The 20104-nt window shown below is 30.6% G+C and overlaps 2 long non-coding RNA genes across 4 annotated transcripts; both read left to right on the top strand.

The window, feature by feature from the left end:
• Positions 1-601: 601 nt before the first annotated feature.
• On the top strand, positions 602-7120 carry LOC131625154 (uncharacterized). Of its 3 annotated transcripts, none has more exons than XR_009290761.1 (7): positions 602-1018; positions 1107-1204; positions 1316-1683; positions 5330-5401; positions 5689-5764; positions 5857-5922; positions 6012-7120. It is a non-coding gene; the product is annotated as an uncharacterized LOC131625154 (long non-coding RNA). The 3 variants fall into 3 exon arrangements; XR_009290759.1 differs by having other exon boundaries at positions 603-1018; positions 5330-5407; positions 6012-7119; XR_009290760.1 differs by lacking the exon at positions 5689-5764 and having other exon boundaries at positions 604-1018; positions 5330-5407; positions 6012-7119.
• Positions 7121-15960: 8840 nt separating this feature from the next.
• On the top strand, positions 15961-17042 carry LOC131625125 (uncharacterized). Its single transcript, XR_009290744.1, has 2 exons — positions 15961-16151; positions 16747-17042. It is a non-coding gene; the product is annotated as an uncharacterized LOC131625125 (long non-coding RNA).
• Positions 17043-20104: the final 3062 nt, after the last annotated feature.

Genomic DNA, 20104 nt, shown 5'->3' with positions numbered 1-20104 from the left:
TATATATATATATACTAAAAGCACTTTAATTAATATTAACATTGTATATATTTAAAAATTTTAATTTATACACGCTAAGAAATATAAAAGGGTTAATATTAAACATTTTTTAATATATGATTCTCTTATTTCCTTATTATTTGTAAATACCCAATTTTTAATATATGATTATCTTCTTTCCTTTAACATATAGTAGTAAAGGCTAATTACCTATTTTTTACCTATTATAAATACACATTAATAAGAAGATTAAAATTGATGGAAAGAAAAATGTAAAATAAATCACTAAATTCTCACATTTTATATACATTATTTATTCATAAAGTAACTTTTTAATTTCTCAACACTATTATTTATTTGGTGTGATTTTTCTTACGAATGGATAAAAAAGAAAAACATAATAATTAAAAGATTTATAAATAAATCATAATGAACTTTTGTGGCCAAAAATAATTTTGTATGTGCTAGTTTTATTAAGGTCTAGTGATTAATTGAGCAAGTTAAAGGGACAAATATGTAGAACAAATCATATATCTCTCATATTTTATATACATTAATTTTGATTAAGATGATTTTAATTTAGGTACACATATGCTATCACTTAAATCATGATTTGTTCATAAAACAAACATTTTTTTATCACTCAACAATATTATATCTCATGGGACATGCTCCCCTATCTTTCATGAAAAGATTACAAAAATATTAAATGGAATCTTTTTATATAACAAAAATGAAATGACCAAAATTATTTTTGTATGTTGGTGTTACTAAAGTCGAGTGCTCAATTGAGTGAGCAAAAGAGACAAATATGATATACCAATGTATTTAAGAGACAATTTTTATGAAGAGTTTCTTACAACTCCATATGTATTAAAATTATATAAGGGACGTAAAACTTTATAAATAGATCATACATTATCTATTTGTTACATACAAAAAAGTAAAAGTATGATGAAATTTATATGTTGTGTTTATGCTATAACTCTTCTTGTTTCCATAGTACTTATTGTTGATGGTAAGACTTTTTTATCATATTTTTCAAAGTTTTCATATTTGAATTATACATTTTAGCAACATTCATTTATTCTTATTTTAAATTATAGCTGATTTTTGTGAGGAACACCATGATTGCATTTACAAGGAGTGTTTTTATCGTTTTGCTGAGTGCATTTTTAACAAGTGTCAATGCTTGTAACCTATCGTAAGTTTAAATTTATTTTAAATTACTTTTAAGCTTATAATTTTATTTTCACATCATAATGATGTTATTCATATAATGCCTCTGACACATAAATTTGTTTATTTATAACAGGCTTAGAAGTGCATTATGAACGCAACAATGTTACTGCATAATTAGAATTTGCTCCTTTAGTAAGTAAAGGAAATTTGATTATTTAAAATAATCATACAATCTGTCTTTGTATTTCATATAAGAATTAATAGTATGATAGAGACTTAAATTTCAATTATTAAAAATATTTTTATGGTAATATTTTTATATAGGCTAAATTACCTCATGGGTCCTTTAAGTTATTTAATTGTAACAAGTTAGTCCTTTATGTTTTAATTGTAACAAGTTAGTCCTTTTTCGCTACAGGTTGGTCATTTATGTTAACTAACGTTTCCACCGGTGATCTTTTTCTCAAAATCCTTTCCAAAAAAGCTGAAGTAACATTAATGGTACCGATATGTCACGTAACATAGGTCATAGAGCATTATTGAATCATAAAATAAAATTTTCAGAATTTTGTAGTGCATAAAAGTATTTTTAAATTAATTAAAATGCACGCAAAAGAAAAAATTAAAGAAAAATAGTAAAACAGAAAATAAAATTCTCATAAAGTTAAACGAAGTATAAAATGAGAAGAAATATTTTTAAAAATATTTTCATAATTTTTGGATTAAAAACAAATTTAATATGAATTTTAGAAGTTAAAATAAAATTAATAGAACAAAATAAAGTAGAAATTGGTGGGTAATTTTCTTTTTGTCGGGTTTTTGCCCGTGTCTCGTGTAAAAAGGTTGGAGAACCCTTAGTTCTCCCTTTAATATATTCCTTGCTTACACAAAAAAAAAAAGTAGAAATAGGTCAACGGTGCATGCATTAATTAACATAAAGGACCCACATGTAACAAAAAAAAACATAATGTAACTTGTTACAATTAAATAACTTAAAGGATCCTGGAGGTAATTTAGCCTTTTATATATATAAAAAATTTAGTTAAAGTTTGATAATTATTACTTTTATGCATGTTTATATTTAGAGCTTTATTTTTAACAATTCCTATCAAATACAAAAAAGGGACTAAGAGACGTAAACTTAAAAAAGTAATGAATGCAAAAATATTAAATTTAACACGAATACAAGAAAGGGTCTAATAAGAGACATAAACTTAAAAAGATAATGAATGCAAAAATATTAAATTTAACACGAATGGTCCTTCATAAATTATATAATCGACGCAAATAATAAAACTTACTTTGTATTTGTATACTACAATGACGGGTGAATATAAAATTGAATAGTAAATTTCAGATGTCTAAAATGTATAATAAGATTGAATAGTTAACTATTGGCTATCACGATTGAATCAAGTGATCATGAAACAAATTTAAATAAAACTCATTATTGTAATAAGAAAAAAAATTAATACATATAAATGTTTTCAATTGGCTAAAATTTTAGTACATATTTTTTGTCGATGAATGTTAAATATAGAAAAATCTATAATATAAGAAAATTAATGGTTGTGGAAAAGTCCAAAATACCCTTATTTGATTTTTTGCCACCACATTAAAATTGTGGTTTTTTGGTCTTTGTACCATATAGTTCTTAATTTTATTATTAAAATAATACAATTTTTATATTTTATCAAACTTATCAAATCTCTCTCTATTCTCTATTTTTTTTCTCTTTCATCACTTTCTCACTTCTTTCTTCCAAAAAAATCTATCAATCCATAATATAAGAAAATTAATGATTGTGGAAAAGTCCAAAATACCCCTATTTAATTTTTTGCCACCACATTAAAATTGTGTTTTTTATGTCTTTGTACCATAAAGTTCTTAATTTTATTATTAAAATAATACAACTCTTATATTTTATCAAACTTATCAAATCTCTCTTTATTCTCTATTTTTTTCTCTTTCATCACTTTCTCACTTATTTCTTCCAAAAAAATCAATCAATCTATAATATAAGAAAATTAATGGTTGTGGAAAAGTCCAAAATACCCTTATTTTTGTAAATGATACCTAGACAAAAATGAAGTCTGTATACAGGAAAAATCTATTATTGACCTAAATATTTTTATATATGAAATAATCAATTATTTATCTATTTGTTTTTCTTTTTTAACATTTTTATTTAAAATAAATGATGTATCCAAATTCGCGTAACCGAACAGAACCCGTGCGTATGCATGGGTTTGTTACTAGTTATTAGTTGAATACGAGAGAATTTATGGCTAGTTTTGAGTAGTATAAAGTGTTTTATGAATAAGTCGTTGCGTTACATTAAGTTAAGAGAAAGAATCAGGGTCGGCCTTGACTTTTTAGAGGCCCGAGGCAAATAATACAAATTGAGCCCTAAGAGAGAGAGAGAGAGAGAGAGAGAGAGAGAGAGAGAGAGAGAGAGAGAGAGAGAGAGAGAGAGAGAGAGAGAGAGAGAGAGAGAGAGAGAGAGAGAGAGAGAGAGAGAGAGAGAGAGAGAGAGAGAGAGAGAGAGAGAGAGAGAGAGAGAGAGAGAGAGAGAGGAGTCACAATGTTAGACTTAAAGAGAAGGACGGTGATTTTGCAGTGACGGGCGTGTGGGAGACAAAGGTTTGACGATGAAGTGCTAAAACGTAGATAGATATGGGAAAATGTGAAAACTTATTGAGGAAAGAGATGTAAATTTTATATTGACATCGATGCTATCAAATCAAATTTATGCATTGAGTTAGAGAGTGTTATACAAAAATAGTTGTTGAAGATTCGCTTACACAAAAAATAATATTAAATTTATTAAGTTTTAATTTATTGTTATAAAAAAAAATAAAAAAATAATAGAACTAGATACAAATAACAATACATTATATTTTATCATATAAATTTAATAATAAAATATTTTTTTAATGATGAATCTTTAAATATGGATTAAATATACTTTTTATATATTTTTCTAATTTTGTTTTAAAAAATTGAAAAGGTATATATATATATATATATATATATATATATATATATATATATATATATATATATATATATATATATATGATATTTTTACTTAAATTAATACAAGTCTTTTTAGTAAAATAAAAATGTGATATTAATACAAATTTTGCTTTTTTAATATAGTAAAAAATGTAAAATTATATAAATATCTCGTGTTAGGAATCAAACATGTCTTTTTAGTAAAACAAAAATATAAGGAAATAAACCAGTTTAATTAGCTACGATTTCAATCATCTTGTTTCCAATCTCACTTGTTTCCGCTCAGCTACCACAACTTTGTGTTATATATTTGCAAACAACTATATATAATATTTCGCTAGTACAAAAATACCTTCTTAACAGAGGTTGTTAAGTCAGTTCACTTGCCACCTGACTTAAGAAGTGACGCGGTGGCAATTCCGTAAATATTTATAATTTAGTTAGGTCGGGTGCTTTTAAAACTGACTTAACAAAGCTTAAATAAAAAATATATAATCCACATTAAATTTCTTAAGTCACCTATATTTACTAACTGACTTAAAATGTCTATTTACTTGAAATAAATTAAATTTCAATGTCTATAGTAAGGGAATCGAACCAAATACCCTTCATAAAACAATTTCATATCAAAATAAATTTGTCAAAAAATAAAATAAGTAGTTAAATTATCAAACTTTTTTCACGCAAAACCCTTCTTCTCAAACTTTTTTCACGCAAAACCCTTCTTTCTCACTGCAAACCCTTTTCTCACTGCAAACCCTTTTCTCACTTCATACAATTCTTCGCTCTAAATCTCTTCGTCAAACACATCTCACAAACTCATAAATCTCTCCGACAAATTCTTCCCCTGAACCCAGACATCTCTTCGTTGAATTCTTCGCATAAAACCCAAAATTCCTAATTCTTCTCACAAACCCCTCATTGCAAGTTTGAATCCCTAAATTTCTAAAAATTTCTACTCATTCATATGTATGTAATTTGTAAACCCTAACTTTTAATTTTGTTGTTGTGTATTGGGGCTTTTTCTGTTTCTGTCTCAATAATGAGATTTCGGCTACAAAGCGTTCCTAAACTTCTTCTTTCATATCTATCCTTCTCTGTATTAAGCTTGTTCCCTTTCTTCTGATAGATTTGAAACATAGCTTACTGTAATGGACGACCGTGTCAGAATTCCAACAGCAAACCATGCTCAGCGCCACTTGTAAGGGTAAGTCTCATCCTTCCTAAAATTATTATGTTATCCTTTCAATTTTGAAAACCCCAAATTTTCTTTAATTCCTTTTTTCCAAAATTGAGAAATAGTTAGATGCTAAAATTGGTTATTTGAAAAAAAATACATATAAGCCTTTGATTTTGACCATAAAATATTCCACTGTTGAGGAAATTCGTGGCCTAGACATTTGGAACAATAACTTTGTGCTATTGTTGTTGGTGGAGTCATGCTCATTGAAGCTAACTTAATTTTTTTTAATATGGATATGGATTTAGGAATAAAGTGTGAATGACTTAGACTTTGAAGAAAACTAAAATCTTGTTAGATGGAAAATAATATATTTCTTTCTAGGTAAATCAAATTTATGACTTTTATCTATTAAATTTAAATTATTTGTTTTGTTAAAGAACCTCTGCTTAACAGTGGCGCAATAATATTAACAGAGTTTCAGCTTGTGCCAACCTGCCTACAAAGAAAGTCTATTTGAAGAGTTACACGATTTTGGCAAGGTATTGATGTAATTGAAATTTTGCTCTCATCTGCGTAATCAACCACATGAAACTCCATTCAATAATGACACCTGAGGTATGGTAAACAGGTAGAATTCCCCTTAATATCCAGAAGAAGGTGCGCTAGAAGAATTGGAAATCATTTGAATCTCACAAAGTTTAAAGATAAGTCAATCTCTTTCTGTTTTCACTAATTAATTAGCTTATATTTCTACTATTTTTATATATAAGAAATAAAACACCAATTGTCTTGCCATCAAATAATTAAAATGAGTTGAATACTTGTCCATATAGTTTCATTACTGGTATGATATGTCTTCTAGAGTGGCAGAAAATCCTCTTTTCACTTCATGTATTGTGCTTAGTTTATCAAACTAGTTTGTCATTTTTGTTTGTAACTTCATATATTAGTTGATCAATTATTAATGCTTTGGCATCAGATTTTGTTTTACTCTCTTACCAATCAAAATGCTAAGGACTCCAGTATTTTTTGCTTTTAATTTGTCATTTGCAGAGAAAAACAATGTAGTTTTTCTGCTATTGCGATTCTTTAAGTTAATGCCTTATTTTCATTATGTCCAATTATATACGTATATTTTGGATTATATTAGTATTATCATTTAAAAAAAAATAACACTAGCATTCTCTCTATAGACTTTTAGTTGTCTCTATAGACTTTTAGTTGTTTGTACGAGAGAAAGTAAGTTCCATGTGGTTTATAGGTGTAAGGTCTGATTAAATAGTTTCTTGTTTGGGTGGCAGGGTAAATTGACATCCTCTGGTTTCTCCTCTGTTGGAGAAATTTCACCTATAGTTGCATGAAGAATTATGTGTGAAATATGAATTTAGTGCTCAGGCATATGCTAATGGATAATTGAGAATTAAGATGATGTGTGGTTCACTCCTTTATATTAATAAATAGTTCCAACTTAATTATTTTATTGGATCTCTTAATTCATTACTTTTCTATTATCTTTTATGTTGTAAATAGATTGGGGAAACTTTAGAATCAATTATATGATTGTAGAATTAGAAAATAATAGTATGCAAATAAAAATGTGGAAATTGTTGCTTAGTTTTTATTATAGCTATTCATGCAATTTTGATTCTAAATTTAGGTTGGTTTGCTTTTTTCGCTAATATCTCTATCGAGAACCATCATTGTTTTCACTAGTGGAGCGCGCGCGCACACACACACACACACACACACACACACACAGACACACACACAGACACACACACACACACACACACACACATATATATATATATATTTGTGTGTGTGTGTGTCATTAAAAATTGTGTTTTAAAAAAAAACAATTTGTTAGGCCGGTTATTTGTATCCAATGTAAGAAAGAGACTTCTTAAGTCAGGTACAAATGGCATAAATGCTTAATGAAAGCTTGGACTTATTAAGTTGAATGCTGTTTAACAGACCTAATAACCTTTTCTTAAGTCAGGTTCGAATCTGACATAAGAAGTCAAAACTTCTTATGTCGGCAACTCTTAGGTCAGGTTCGGAACTGACTTAACAAGTCATTTTTAACCGACTTAACAAGTGTTTTTTCCACTAGTGTTTATTATAATTTTTAACTTTTTTTCTGATTTTGAGGCCCTTGATTTTTTGAGGTCGCGGGCCTGGTTGCCCTGGCCCAAAGTCGGGTCTGAGGAAGATATATATATCGTTCAGAAGATAATCTTATGCTTGTTATTATAATATGGGAAATGTAAAATTCACAATCCTTTACAAAGGTATCCCACCAATATCATCAAAATATACTAATGAATTTTCTAACACATTTTATCCAAAACTTGCAAAAGTAACATAAAATAGAATATCTTCTTCTTAACCATTGCCTTTTCCATGCATTAAATTTTCTCTAGCATAATTTTTCAATCTTTTTTAATATCAAAGAAATTTAAGAAATTTTATCTTTTAAATCATTATTGTTGTTATCAAATGATACATCATGTATTTGGGAAATACTTATCCCATCCCACGGGTGCGGTGCGCCCCATATTTCTGAAAACTAAAAAATATCCTTACTAGTGTCCAAAGATACATATCTGACCGCACCTTAAATCACACCAACCCTCGTATTTCAGTCAGCCACCCCATTCTTGTTAAAATCTATTCTGAAGATGTATCTAAGTAAATTTTATGGAGTGTATTCGGAGATGCATCTCAATAAAACCACGTGTACTCATTTATGGTGTTTTATTTACTAAGTTGGTTTATTTAACAACTTAGGGATGATTCCAGAGATGCATATTCAACAATGTCAAGTGGAAAATTGAATAAAACACCACCTTGCATGTTATTCTTCCTCATGATCAAACTCAACCTCACTCTCAAAACCCTTAAAAAATATCTTTCATTCTCAATCAATTTTTCAATATCAAAAAGTTATTCTTGTATTTTATCACATCAAATGGAGCAAAATAAACTATAATTTAAGGTAAAGTTCATTCATTTCATCCCACATTTCTTGTAATACTCTCTTATGATATCCAAAAAATCAAAGAGTTGTCATGATCGAGTACGTTCACCCTTGATTGATGGCGAAGGAAATATACAGTTACCAAGCTTGAAATTAAGATAGGTGAAGATTTAAAGGTTATGTGGAGCATATTTTAGTGTTACTCATTAAAGTATCCGATTAAAGTTGATGTGATGATTGCAAGATCAACCAAAAATATCCTAAGGATGTTGCAACATTCCTATGCAAGTAGAGCAACTTTGATCAAGGCAGTGGGCCAAACTATCCCTTCTTATGTTATCTGTTCCTTCCTCCTACCTAAAAATCTGTGCAAAAAAATGGAGAGCCTTGCGGCTAGGTTTTGGTGGTGCGGGGGGGGGGGAGAATAAAACTCACTAGATTAGATGGAATCAGCTATGCAAAAATAAAGCTCAAGGATAAGGATTCAGAAACTTGCAAAAGTTTAACTCAACTATGTTGGTTAAACAAATTCAGAGATTGCATACAGATCCTTAATCTCCGATAGTAAAGGTTCTTAAAGCCAAATACTACCCTACAAAAAGATATTCTTAAAGCCCCTGTGGGTAGAAACTCGAGCTATATTTGGATAAGCTTAGCCCATAACATATGGACCATAAGACAAAGCAGTTGTTGGGAGATTAGAAATAACAATAAAGTTAACATTTGGGAAAACAACTGGTTACCCGACCAATGTAGGTTTAAAACCCCAACACAAAGGCCCTTGGAACACAAGGACCCTTGGATTTAAGGTTCTCATTGACCGAGAAAATAAATGTTGGAACCAAAGCATTGTTGACAACATTTTCATAAACAGTGTCATAATTGACATTTACAAAATTCCTCTTAATAATTTGTATGAAGAGGACTGCCTAAGTTGGAGGGCCATAAATGATGGCCAATATACTATGAAAACTTGATATTACATCATTATTGACTGACGGAATAAACATGAATGAGAAAGCTCAGATAATACTGAAGAGAGGGGGCTATGCAAAAAGGTATGGAGTAGCCAAGTTACTCTAAGAAAAAAAATTCCTCTTATGGAGGCTTTATCCAATACTATATAGGTTAAAGGAAACCTAAGTCAAAGAAACAACCCTACTGACTACTTATGTTCGGGGTGTTATTCTAACATCGAAACCCTTTACCACTGTTTTATGCAATATGGGTGGGATTGTTATGTCTGGCTCAGGTCCCCTTTAAACATAAAATTCAACAACATAGCTCATAACAACTCTGTGGATTGGTACAAAAATAACCTAGTCAATATGACAGATGATCAAGTAGTTATATTCATACATATTAAGGACATTATTTGATATACTAGAAACAAAGCTAACTACGAGGAAAAATACTTACAGACCATGAAAGCTATCAATTACGCCAAAAGAAGCCATATTGAATTCTACAATAGTATCAAGTATCCCAACATGCATTATACACAAGGTAGCACTAATGCGCTTGCAAACAACAGACAAACACATTGTAATCAGAAAGGAAAGAACGAGCAGCGGAATGAGTTAAGTAACAAGAAGAACGAGGCTAATAAACAAATCAAAGAGAATTACCATGATCATAACAACAAGGGTTAATACATATTCACCCCCTGCCAATAGGGCGATATTCGGTTTTCCCCCTATTAATTTTTTTAACCCCCCCTTATAAAAAACAAATTGAACCCATGTATTTTAGGATGCATAAAATGAGCACTTCCACTAGGTCAACTTGTCTATTGTAATATATTATGGAACTGAAACAATCTTATTAAATTATTTGAAAAACAAATTTGACATATATTCTGGTATCAATGTTTTATATAGTATATAATTACTAGCTAACATTTTTTTTATAAACTAACAGTATAATATAATTATAAACTAACTGTAGTATATTAACGTTTTATATATATTAGTTTATAATATGTGTAACAGTATAGTAACTATATATATTAATAGTATAGTATATTAACTATATATATTAACAACATATTTTGTTTATAATTTTAACAGTATAATATACTAACTATATATATTAACAATATATTAAAAAATTGAGCAATAATTATAATAAAGTATATATATTAACATTTTTATTATAGTATATAATAAACGTTAGTTTATATAATATATACAGTTTAATTAAACACTATACTAATTAATATAAAATAATAAACGTGTATATATATATATATATATATATATATATATATATATATATATATATATATATATATATATATATATATATATATATATATATATATATATATATATATATATATATGTTAGTAATGTAATAATTAAAATAATAAAATGTTATATATAATAAACACTTTATAAAATAAAGGGTTAAATACTATTTAACCCCCTGCCAAATTAGCGAGATTCGGTTTTCCCCCTTATTAAAACAAGATTCTGTTTCCAGGAACCCCCTATCACCTGTTTGGCTGACTGTGCTGGTGGAATCTTGTTGACTGGAATGAATCTGCATACGTGGACGTTGACACGCTAGACTTATGCTTGGATGCTTGTAGAAATAGCAGAAAAATTAAGATGCAAAAGCAAGGATTCGAACCCCTCTCCTAAAGGTAAACAAGCACAACACCAACCACTGGGCCATGAAGCCTTTCTTGTTCAATATGAGGGAGGATTTCAATATGTAGCATACTTTATGTCTTTTTTTTCTTTTACAATAATACTACTAGTATATATTAATACTTATAATGTATTATTTTATTTATTTATTTATTGTTAATATTATCAATATGTTTTTTAATATTTATTTCCTAACAAATATTTAAAAAGTTAATTAAAAAACTAAATAAAATTATTTAAAAAAAACGTTAATTAAAAAAATTATAAAAAAATTATTTAAATAAAATTATTAAAAAAAATGTTTATATAAACGTTTTTAAAATACATTTAAATATTTTATTAAAAAAAACGTTATAAAACTATGCATTTATATAATTATATAATTATAAAATACATTTAAAAATGTTATAAAATAATGCATTAAAATATATTTTATAATTGTATTCAGCAATGTATTTAATTATTGTATTCAGCCATGTATTTTATAATTATATTTTATAATATATAGAACTCCATTACAATTCTAAGCAACTAAACATGCATGGTCTGGTGGTAAGCTTGTAGCAATTTAGCCTTGGTGACCTGGGTTCAAATCCCCCTTTTGCAAGGGGTTCTTGGAAACAGAATCTTGTTTTCTAAGGGGCGAAGGCTAAATATATATATGTATATATATATATATTAACAACATATTTTGTTTATAATTTTAACAGTATAATATACTAACTATATATATTAACAGTATATTAAAAAATTGAGCAATAATTATAATAAAGTATATATATTAACATTTTTATTATAGTATATAATAAACGTTAGTTTATATAATATATACAGTTTAATTAAACACTATACTAATTAATATAAAATAATAAACGTGTATATATATATATATATATATATATATATATATATATATATATATATATATATATATATATATATATATATATATATATATATATATATATATATATATATATATATATATATATATATATATGTTAGTAATGTAACAATTAAAATAATAAAATGTTATATATAATAAACACTTTATAAAATAAACGTATATATATAAAAAAATAAATGTAATTTTGAACAATAATTAATATAAAATAATAAACGTGTATATATATATATATATATATATATATATATATATATATATTAAATAATAAAACGTTAATAAATAAAGTAAGTAAAAAGTATTTAATTTCAATGAAAAGTTGTAGTTCAGTTGGTGGAAATGTTGCTTGTTATCATAAATAAAAGTATCATCTCGCCCTAATGGCAGGGGGGATCATATATTTAACCCTAACAATAATAACCAGGCGAACTGATATAATAGAGATTAAAAAGGATCCAAATCCTGCCACAAAAATATACAACATAATCAAAACCATTAAATTGATAGTAGCAGCAGACATCAGCAAAAACACCATTACATGTTAACATTACTAAGGAGAAGATGAGCGATTTCAACGGCCACTGAATGAACGGAGTTAGTCTAGATCCAGAAAACAACATGCAAAACATAAACAAAAGTCAATCTAATGGAAGCAATGGCCGTGAAGATATTCATGAAAAGAGCTTATGAGTATAAGTTGAATAAAATCGAGTTTGAAACCGATAACATGACGATGATCACAGTCATTAACGACACAAAGCGCAATATTCCGAGAAATGCCTGGATGGGTGCAATGTCAGAAGATGTGGAAGTTGAAATGATTGATTGCACTGTCAGAAGATGTGGAAGTTGAAGAGATTGATTTTGGACTGTAAGTTTCAGTACACCGGCAGTGAGAACAATATGGAGGCGCGTATCCAAACTAGGGTTAAAGTCTCACTGTTTCCCCTAAAGTGTAATTCAGATCCAACCTTTGGTCCTAATTCCCATAAACAATGGGTTGTTTCTCTTTTGGTTATGTAGATTGCCTTTTATAAAAAAAAGTGTTCTTCTAAGTTATTTTGTACTGTTAAATGTTTTTGAAACACAACCTTTCATGTTTGTGTTTGTTTCGCTTGACCTTGCATTTGCAAAAACACAAGAAATACATGTTGATGAGTCTTGAAGTTTAAATTTGAGCAAAATTTGCTCTAATATGAGACATCAAGTCAAAATATTTATTTTTGTTTTTGAAATTATTCCGTTCTTCCACATTAAAAGATCTTGAATACTCAATATAATGACATAAAGTCATTTTATTATTAAAAATCAATTGTAATATGTTAATTTACGTTGTGATTTTATTTGTATTTTTTTATTTAAAATTTCATAACTTTGTATATCAAATTTATTATTATGAGATTTAGGGTGTCCCAATGAATCGAGTTTTCAAAATGAGTTAGACCCATAAGCCCAATGATTTAGCGCAGGTTGGGCCACAAAATATCTTAAACACACGACCTTATCTTTTTGGCCCAGGCCATCGGACCTATGTTTTTCATGGGCCAGACTGGATCGGGTCAAGCGGGTTGGCCCTTTAAAATAATATTTTGGTAAATTTTGGGGAAAAAAGATTGAGATAAGATATGATTGCATAAATGTGTTTTCAAGTGATAAATAAAAGTTAAAGAGGATGAAAATATATTTTCATGATGATGTGATCAAGAAAATAATTATTAGGCGAAGAGAAAATTTGATAAGTATTGGTGATAATATTAAGTTACTTTATACTTTTACATGGATGTTTTTGTGGTATATATATATATATATATATATATATATGACTTTTTACTTATGTTATATGTTATGTAGTTTTTATCCATTATATGCCTTTTTATAAAGAGAATAATCTTCATACACTGTTAGTGTAAAGTTATTTTACACATTCAACCAATAAAAAATCAACAAAATGCCATGTCATTAAAAGTTTTTTAAAATGAAAGTGGGGTGTAATTGGATGCATGGTTGTGATTGGTTGACAGTGTAAAACTATTTTACACTGTCAGCGCATAACTTATTTTCTCTTTTATAAATTAAAACTATAATATTAAAATACGGGTCGGGCTGACCCATCAGATTGCACGGGCTTTTGAAAAATAGATCGGACTAATTTTTTTACCTCATTAAACAATTATACCGGGACAAACCAACCCATTTAAATATTTTGGCCCACCGAATTAAAGCGGGCTGGGTCGAGTCGACTCATTTGACATCTCTACCAACGGACATCTATGAATAAATATCAAATTAATATTAATCATTTTAGAAATTACAAAAAATACAAATTCACGAATTTTAAAGTTCAAGTTTGAGTGAAATTTTCTCTGCTAAGTGAGTAAAAGTTAGAACATTTATTTTTATTTTTGAAATTATTTTTTTCTTTCACGTTAATTTATTTAATTATTAAAAATTAGTTGTAATATATTAATCGAGAAAAAAATGCAAATAACCAACTTTAAAAAAAAAAATTACCAAAAAAACCAAGTTTTGAGAAGAGAAATTACCTGGGTGACCAGGTTTGGGAGGTGCCATACACATATGAGCCACCTCCCATGGCGCCATTGTTTTAAATGTTGTTCATATGCGCCACCTCAGGTGGCACCAATGTTGTGTCCCTATTTTTTTTTTTGACTTTTTTGGAACTTTTTTTTTTAAAAAACCTACTAAATAAATAATTAGACGTGCGAGAATAGTGTTTAATGATATAAGACGAAGCATTACAACTGGAAATACGGAAAAAACATTACAAATACGGGAAATGTGGGAAATACGGGAAAAACATTACAAATACGAGAAAAACATTACAAATACGGGTAATATGAGAATCAGAGCCCCCGCCAAACACCAAACACAACAATGAAAGTTCGCATTAGACCAGACAAATCGCAACGGAAATCAGAGCCCCTGCCACCAGAGAAGCGTCTCGACTATGAACCAGAGTACCCCAGAAGGAACGAGCATATTATATACTCTCCCGTCAAACCCCCATACCGGTAATATTTTGGAATATCAATTCCGTGGCCCAACTCAAGAGGACTCTCTTGAGGTTTTTGGAAGGGGAGTACCAACCCGGGGAAGAGATAAGAAGTATCAAGAGGCTTAAAACAAGGGGTGGTGTTGTGACCGGAGAAAGGGAACGTTGGTGGGAGAATGTAGAATATGACGTGGATTGCACTAGAATGATGCATGAAACAGATGACATTGTTTTAACCGTTGTAGTTTCTTAGATGTTTTAGTTTTCTTGATTTCTGTTAGTGACTTCAATGTACCTTTTAATTAATGAATGGATATTTTCTATCAAAATCTTTTTTTTCGTGACAACAACCCGGTTAAGTTCATGGAGTGAATGTTCCAAAATTTCATTTTAATTGGCGGTTTCACTGCAGAGAAAAACACACGACCAACTCTCTTAAAAATCGGCAAGTCAGCCAGGGCAGCAAAAATGGAAGAAAATGTGAGAAATGACTTAGAAAATGTGTGGAAAAATACCCTAACACATAGTTATTTTACTTAAAAAAAATATTAAAAAAAATAAAAAATACAGGGCAACTTAGGCGCCACCTGGGATGGCTTAAAAGTTTCCCATCGTACTAAGGCGCCACTCTAGGTGGCGCATATGAAGAAACTTTTATACATTGGCGCCATGAGAGGTGGCTCCTATGTGTAGGGCACCTCCCAAACGTGGTCACCCAGGTAATTTCTCCCAAAACCTGGTTTTTTGAGTAATTTTTTTTTAAAGTTGATTATTTGCATTTTTTTCATTAATCGACACTATTGTTGTTATTTATCTGAAAAAGTTTTCAAAATTCATAATTTTGCTTAATCTTAAACACTTTAGATGTCGATAAATATCAAATATATTATTTTAAAATCTAAAGTGTCACCATTAGCATCTTTATCACTACAATTTTTGTGTATAAATATCAAATTAATGTCATATATTTTTTAAAGTTACTAGTATAGTATTATACATTTTCTTTCTTTTATATAATAAAGAAGATTGGGCTCCGGCTCATAACCCGACCCATATAATAAGTTTATTATTAGGGCTCCGCGTTTTACGAAACGCAGCACTATAAATACCTAACCTAGGGTTTTCTATTCTCAGATTCATTCAGCTGCTGCTGAAAATCGCCATCGTTTCAAAGTAGCCTGAGAAACTAGCGTTCATCACCCAACATGAGAGCCAAGGTAAACAATCTTTCTTCCATTGATCTTGTTGCTTCTCAATCAGCCACTTCGTTATGGATTTCATTAATTCTAATATTTTCGGGATTATACGTAATTATGCTTTGATTTCGTTTAAGCTTCTTGGAATTAGGGTTATTCACTCTGCTATATAATGATTAATGTGTGAAATTTCAATGTGATTTTTCCATTGATAAATGATTGTATGAATAAGTAATGTTGTTGCGAATGGTTCAAGCTGAAATTGATTTGTCTCTGTTTGGAATTGATTATTTGTTATGCTTTTATAATAGATCATAACCTCGTTTTTACAATTCTAAAATCATATTCAGATGCGTGTCTTGAATTAGAGTGGACATTAATTTAAAAGTTGATTAGTTTAGTTTGAATTAAACATGATTTGATGTACTTAACCTATAGATGCTTTCATTTGTGTTTGGATTAGCGATGCGAGTGCAGTTATGATACAGGGTTACAATGCTGTATGTAAAAGCCACGAATATTGCTTCGATCAGTTTTGTGCTCTGCTCTGATGATGACATGTAAATATGTCTTATTGTGGTTTTTTTTTGCTTACTAATTCTTTTTAATGTTTCAGTGGAAGAAGAAGCGCATGAGGAGATTGAAGAGGAAGCGCCGAAAGATGAGACAGAGATCTAAGTAGGTGCATCACATGGAGACCTTTCCATCTTACCTGCTTCGAGGCATGAATTTGAGGTTTGGTTGATGGGGAGATTCTCTATAGATGAAGCTTTTAGTTGTATTGCTCTAAGACAATTAATTTCGAGTATTTTGTGGTACTTTGCGAGTACTGTTTTGTTTGTTTGGTATAATGACTGATATTTATATTGTTATGGCTGATAATATAATTTGATCTTTTTATTTACACTTCAATCTGCTCTTAATCATTATGTCACATTAAATCATGTTTTATCATAGCCTATTTTAGCAACAATATGAGAGATTTTCAGTGGTTTAGCCAAAACTTTTACTTTGCCTGATCTTCTTTTTTGATTTGCTTGTCAATAAGGAAATATTTAATAGTTATGATGAACCATGGGATCGATTTTAGGTTACTTTTGCACCCTTTCAACCTTGGTGAATGGTGATACAATATTATTAAGTGTGCCATTTCCATCCTGATACTTAACAACCATTTTTTCTCAACCAGTATTTTTATGCGTGTGTTCGGTAGCAGCAATAATATGCCCTTATTCTAACTTGTTATACCTTTTACCAATTCTGCATGTTAGCTTGAGCTATGTTAACTGAGCCGTTGGTAGTGTAAGGTTAGTTACACGAAGAACAGATTGACAATGAAAATTGCATATAAAAAATTGAAGACCTCTAAATTTTTTTTCTTCAAGACTAACAATGAGTTGTTTGTCTAATTTTTTACAAGGAAATTAATGTATCAAACAAAAACATAATTGCAAGAGATAAGGCTTAGGGGTTTGCAAAATATTATAATCAACCTCAAATTCATAATCAAATCTAAATCTGTTTTAAATATTTGGATATAATTAAATGGTTATTAACTAGTTTAGTTATTAATGGTTGACCATCTCCTGCAAAACAAAACAACATTAGGTCAACGGAAATGAAAGACACAAACACACGACGAACTTATTATACCTAACAAATGAATGGCCTCCTCGTCTGAGCTACAGTTGAGAAGCACCTTTGTACTAATATAACACGGAGCATATAGGCTCCTCCTGATCATTATAAGTCTGCTTCTTGTCGGGTATCGTGCACCTCGCTGGAGTAAAACCACCAACGTATCGAATGAGCAGTTGGTAGGCTGACCGGTCACGGTCGTTCATGTCTTCGTCCTTATAAATGTAAGCCTTCGTTCCCCTTTCAAAGTGCTCGTACTGCCACTCCAATGGGAACTTGCAGGCTAACCCGATCCTCACCTCCCCTTCCTCCTTGTACTCCACAATATCGAATAGAGTCATATCCGCAGCCCGGGTAAGAGGTTTTACCACAAAATGTCTGTCCTTGAAATGCTTCACGGAATCCTGATAAATGGCGAACAACTTTCTCGACTGCTTAAAGGAGACCCGACCATATTTCCCATCAACTTCCCTCTTCCTTTGTAAATGGAAGACCCTGAAGAACAAGCCTAAGGTCGGTTTGACCTCAAGGTAGTAGCAAACGAGTTCGAATTCTTGGAGAAAGGCAAGCGCGTTGGGGTGAAGTTTGGAAGGGGATAACTACAACCAGTTAAAGACATTTGTCTGCAGGTCTGTGAATGACAGCCGCATCCTCGCCTCCTTGAAAGCAAACTCATACATAGCGAAACAGTTTCCCAGGAATTCCGAGCAAATCCATTGATGAGGCTTAGGGGCAAAATCCCTCCATGATTCCTTCGTGTCCAGCTCTAGATCCTCGACGACATTGAAACTTCCATGGGATTCACGACAAAGCGCGAAGCTATGGTCAGTGGATCAGAAGCCACCTAGTCCTCAAGTCTCCTCGGTGGAATTACTTGTACCGTAGGGACTTCCCGCTGGGCAGGAATTCCCCCTCCTAGGGATCTTCCTTCACATCCTCTTGGAGGTCAATTTCGGGGTGACCATCACCCATTTTACCTGAAAAGCAGAGGAGATAGTGAATTCGACTGAAATCAAATTCATCCTTCCACCGCAAGTCAAGTGAAAGGGCGAGGAGAAAGGGCAACACATGTCCTCGTCAAAAATTGGCACTTAACGACTGACGCAGCTGTTCACCCCGTAGGGACACTAATAGTCATATCGGCAAACACATAAATACGCTCAAAGGACCTCCCCGGGGTATTCATGGGCTCCCCGTCGTACCTAAAGGCTCCTTGTTTTACTCATCATAATTTGGTACTAAAATTAAATAAACTCCTCGACATACTCATACCCTGCTCGGGAAACGCACACACGTTCATGCTGTTCAAATCGGGAAACGCATGAATCTGCGCAGACGATTCATCTCCAAACAACCCACCGAATGAGGGAGTATTATTAATTTTTTTATCTAGTAAGTGAATGTAAAAGTGACTTATGTGTCTACCCACCGAATTCAACACTGCATCACATCTTTATCAACATTACTTTCATTTTTTTAAAACATTTTAGCATTTGTTTCAGGTTATTCAAACGACATGTTCCCTTCCAACGGTCCTCCATGTCTGGTGCCCCATTCAATAACGATGGTTCTAACCGCCACTCTTATATAATTTTGACTCCACATATCACAAAGAGACGATTCATCAAACACTTGCAAGTTTCATATCTCTGACTTTGTTGACACAGACACTCGAGTGCTAACCTTGTTGGTACACCTCTATTTCAATCACCAGAGACATCCATCGCTGTGCCATAAACTTCCCACGGTGGTATTCACTATTATACCACATATTCTTTATTTTGCACTAGAATAGTGACACAGTCTGTGGAAATATTTCTTGATTCTCACAAATTTCTCACTAGATTTCTCTGGTTTTCCCGGTGCCTCCGCCATAACTGTTTCTCTAATTAGATATACTCACTGTTAACCTTTACATTCGTCAACAATGGTTGCCTCAAAAGCAAACTGATCCACAATTCTTCCGGTGAGAGGTCACTTGGATGATACACACACACACGCCATTAGACCCACCAAAAAGTGATCTTGTTGCCAAAATGTTTGAATTTTTTTGTTACATCTTGAGCGCCCCACCAGAATTTCGCAGATACTTCATAAGCAACGCAAATGAGAGGGGTAAATAAGTAATACCTATTTTCAAAATATTTGAGGCTATCGATATATACTTCAAACATTTTTTTGCCCTGCCTGAACAAAAGTAACCCTTTACCATTGCCCAACTTGGCCAAAGTTCTTTGTATGTTGAAAAGATGAAAAAAGAACGTATGAGTTAGGGTACTATTATGGTATTCAATCCAGTATTAGAAGACTTTAGCATAAGCCCAACTCACTTAGTG

This window comes from Vicia villosa, unplaced genomic scaffold, assembly GCF_029867415.1.
Source record: "Vicia villosa cultivar HV-30 ecotype Madison, WI unplaced genomic scaffold, Vvil1.0 ctg.000189F_1_1, whole genome shotgun sequence".
Classification (NCBI taxonomy): Eukaryota; Viridiplantae; Streptophyta; class Magnoliopsida; order Fabales; family Fabaceae; genus Vicia; species Vicia villosa.
Note: the sequence above shows the minus strand (reverse complement) of the source record. Positions and strands in the feature narration are given on the sequence as shown.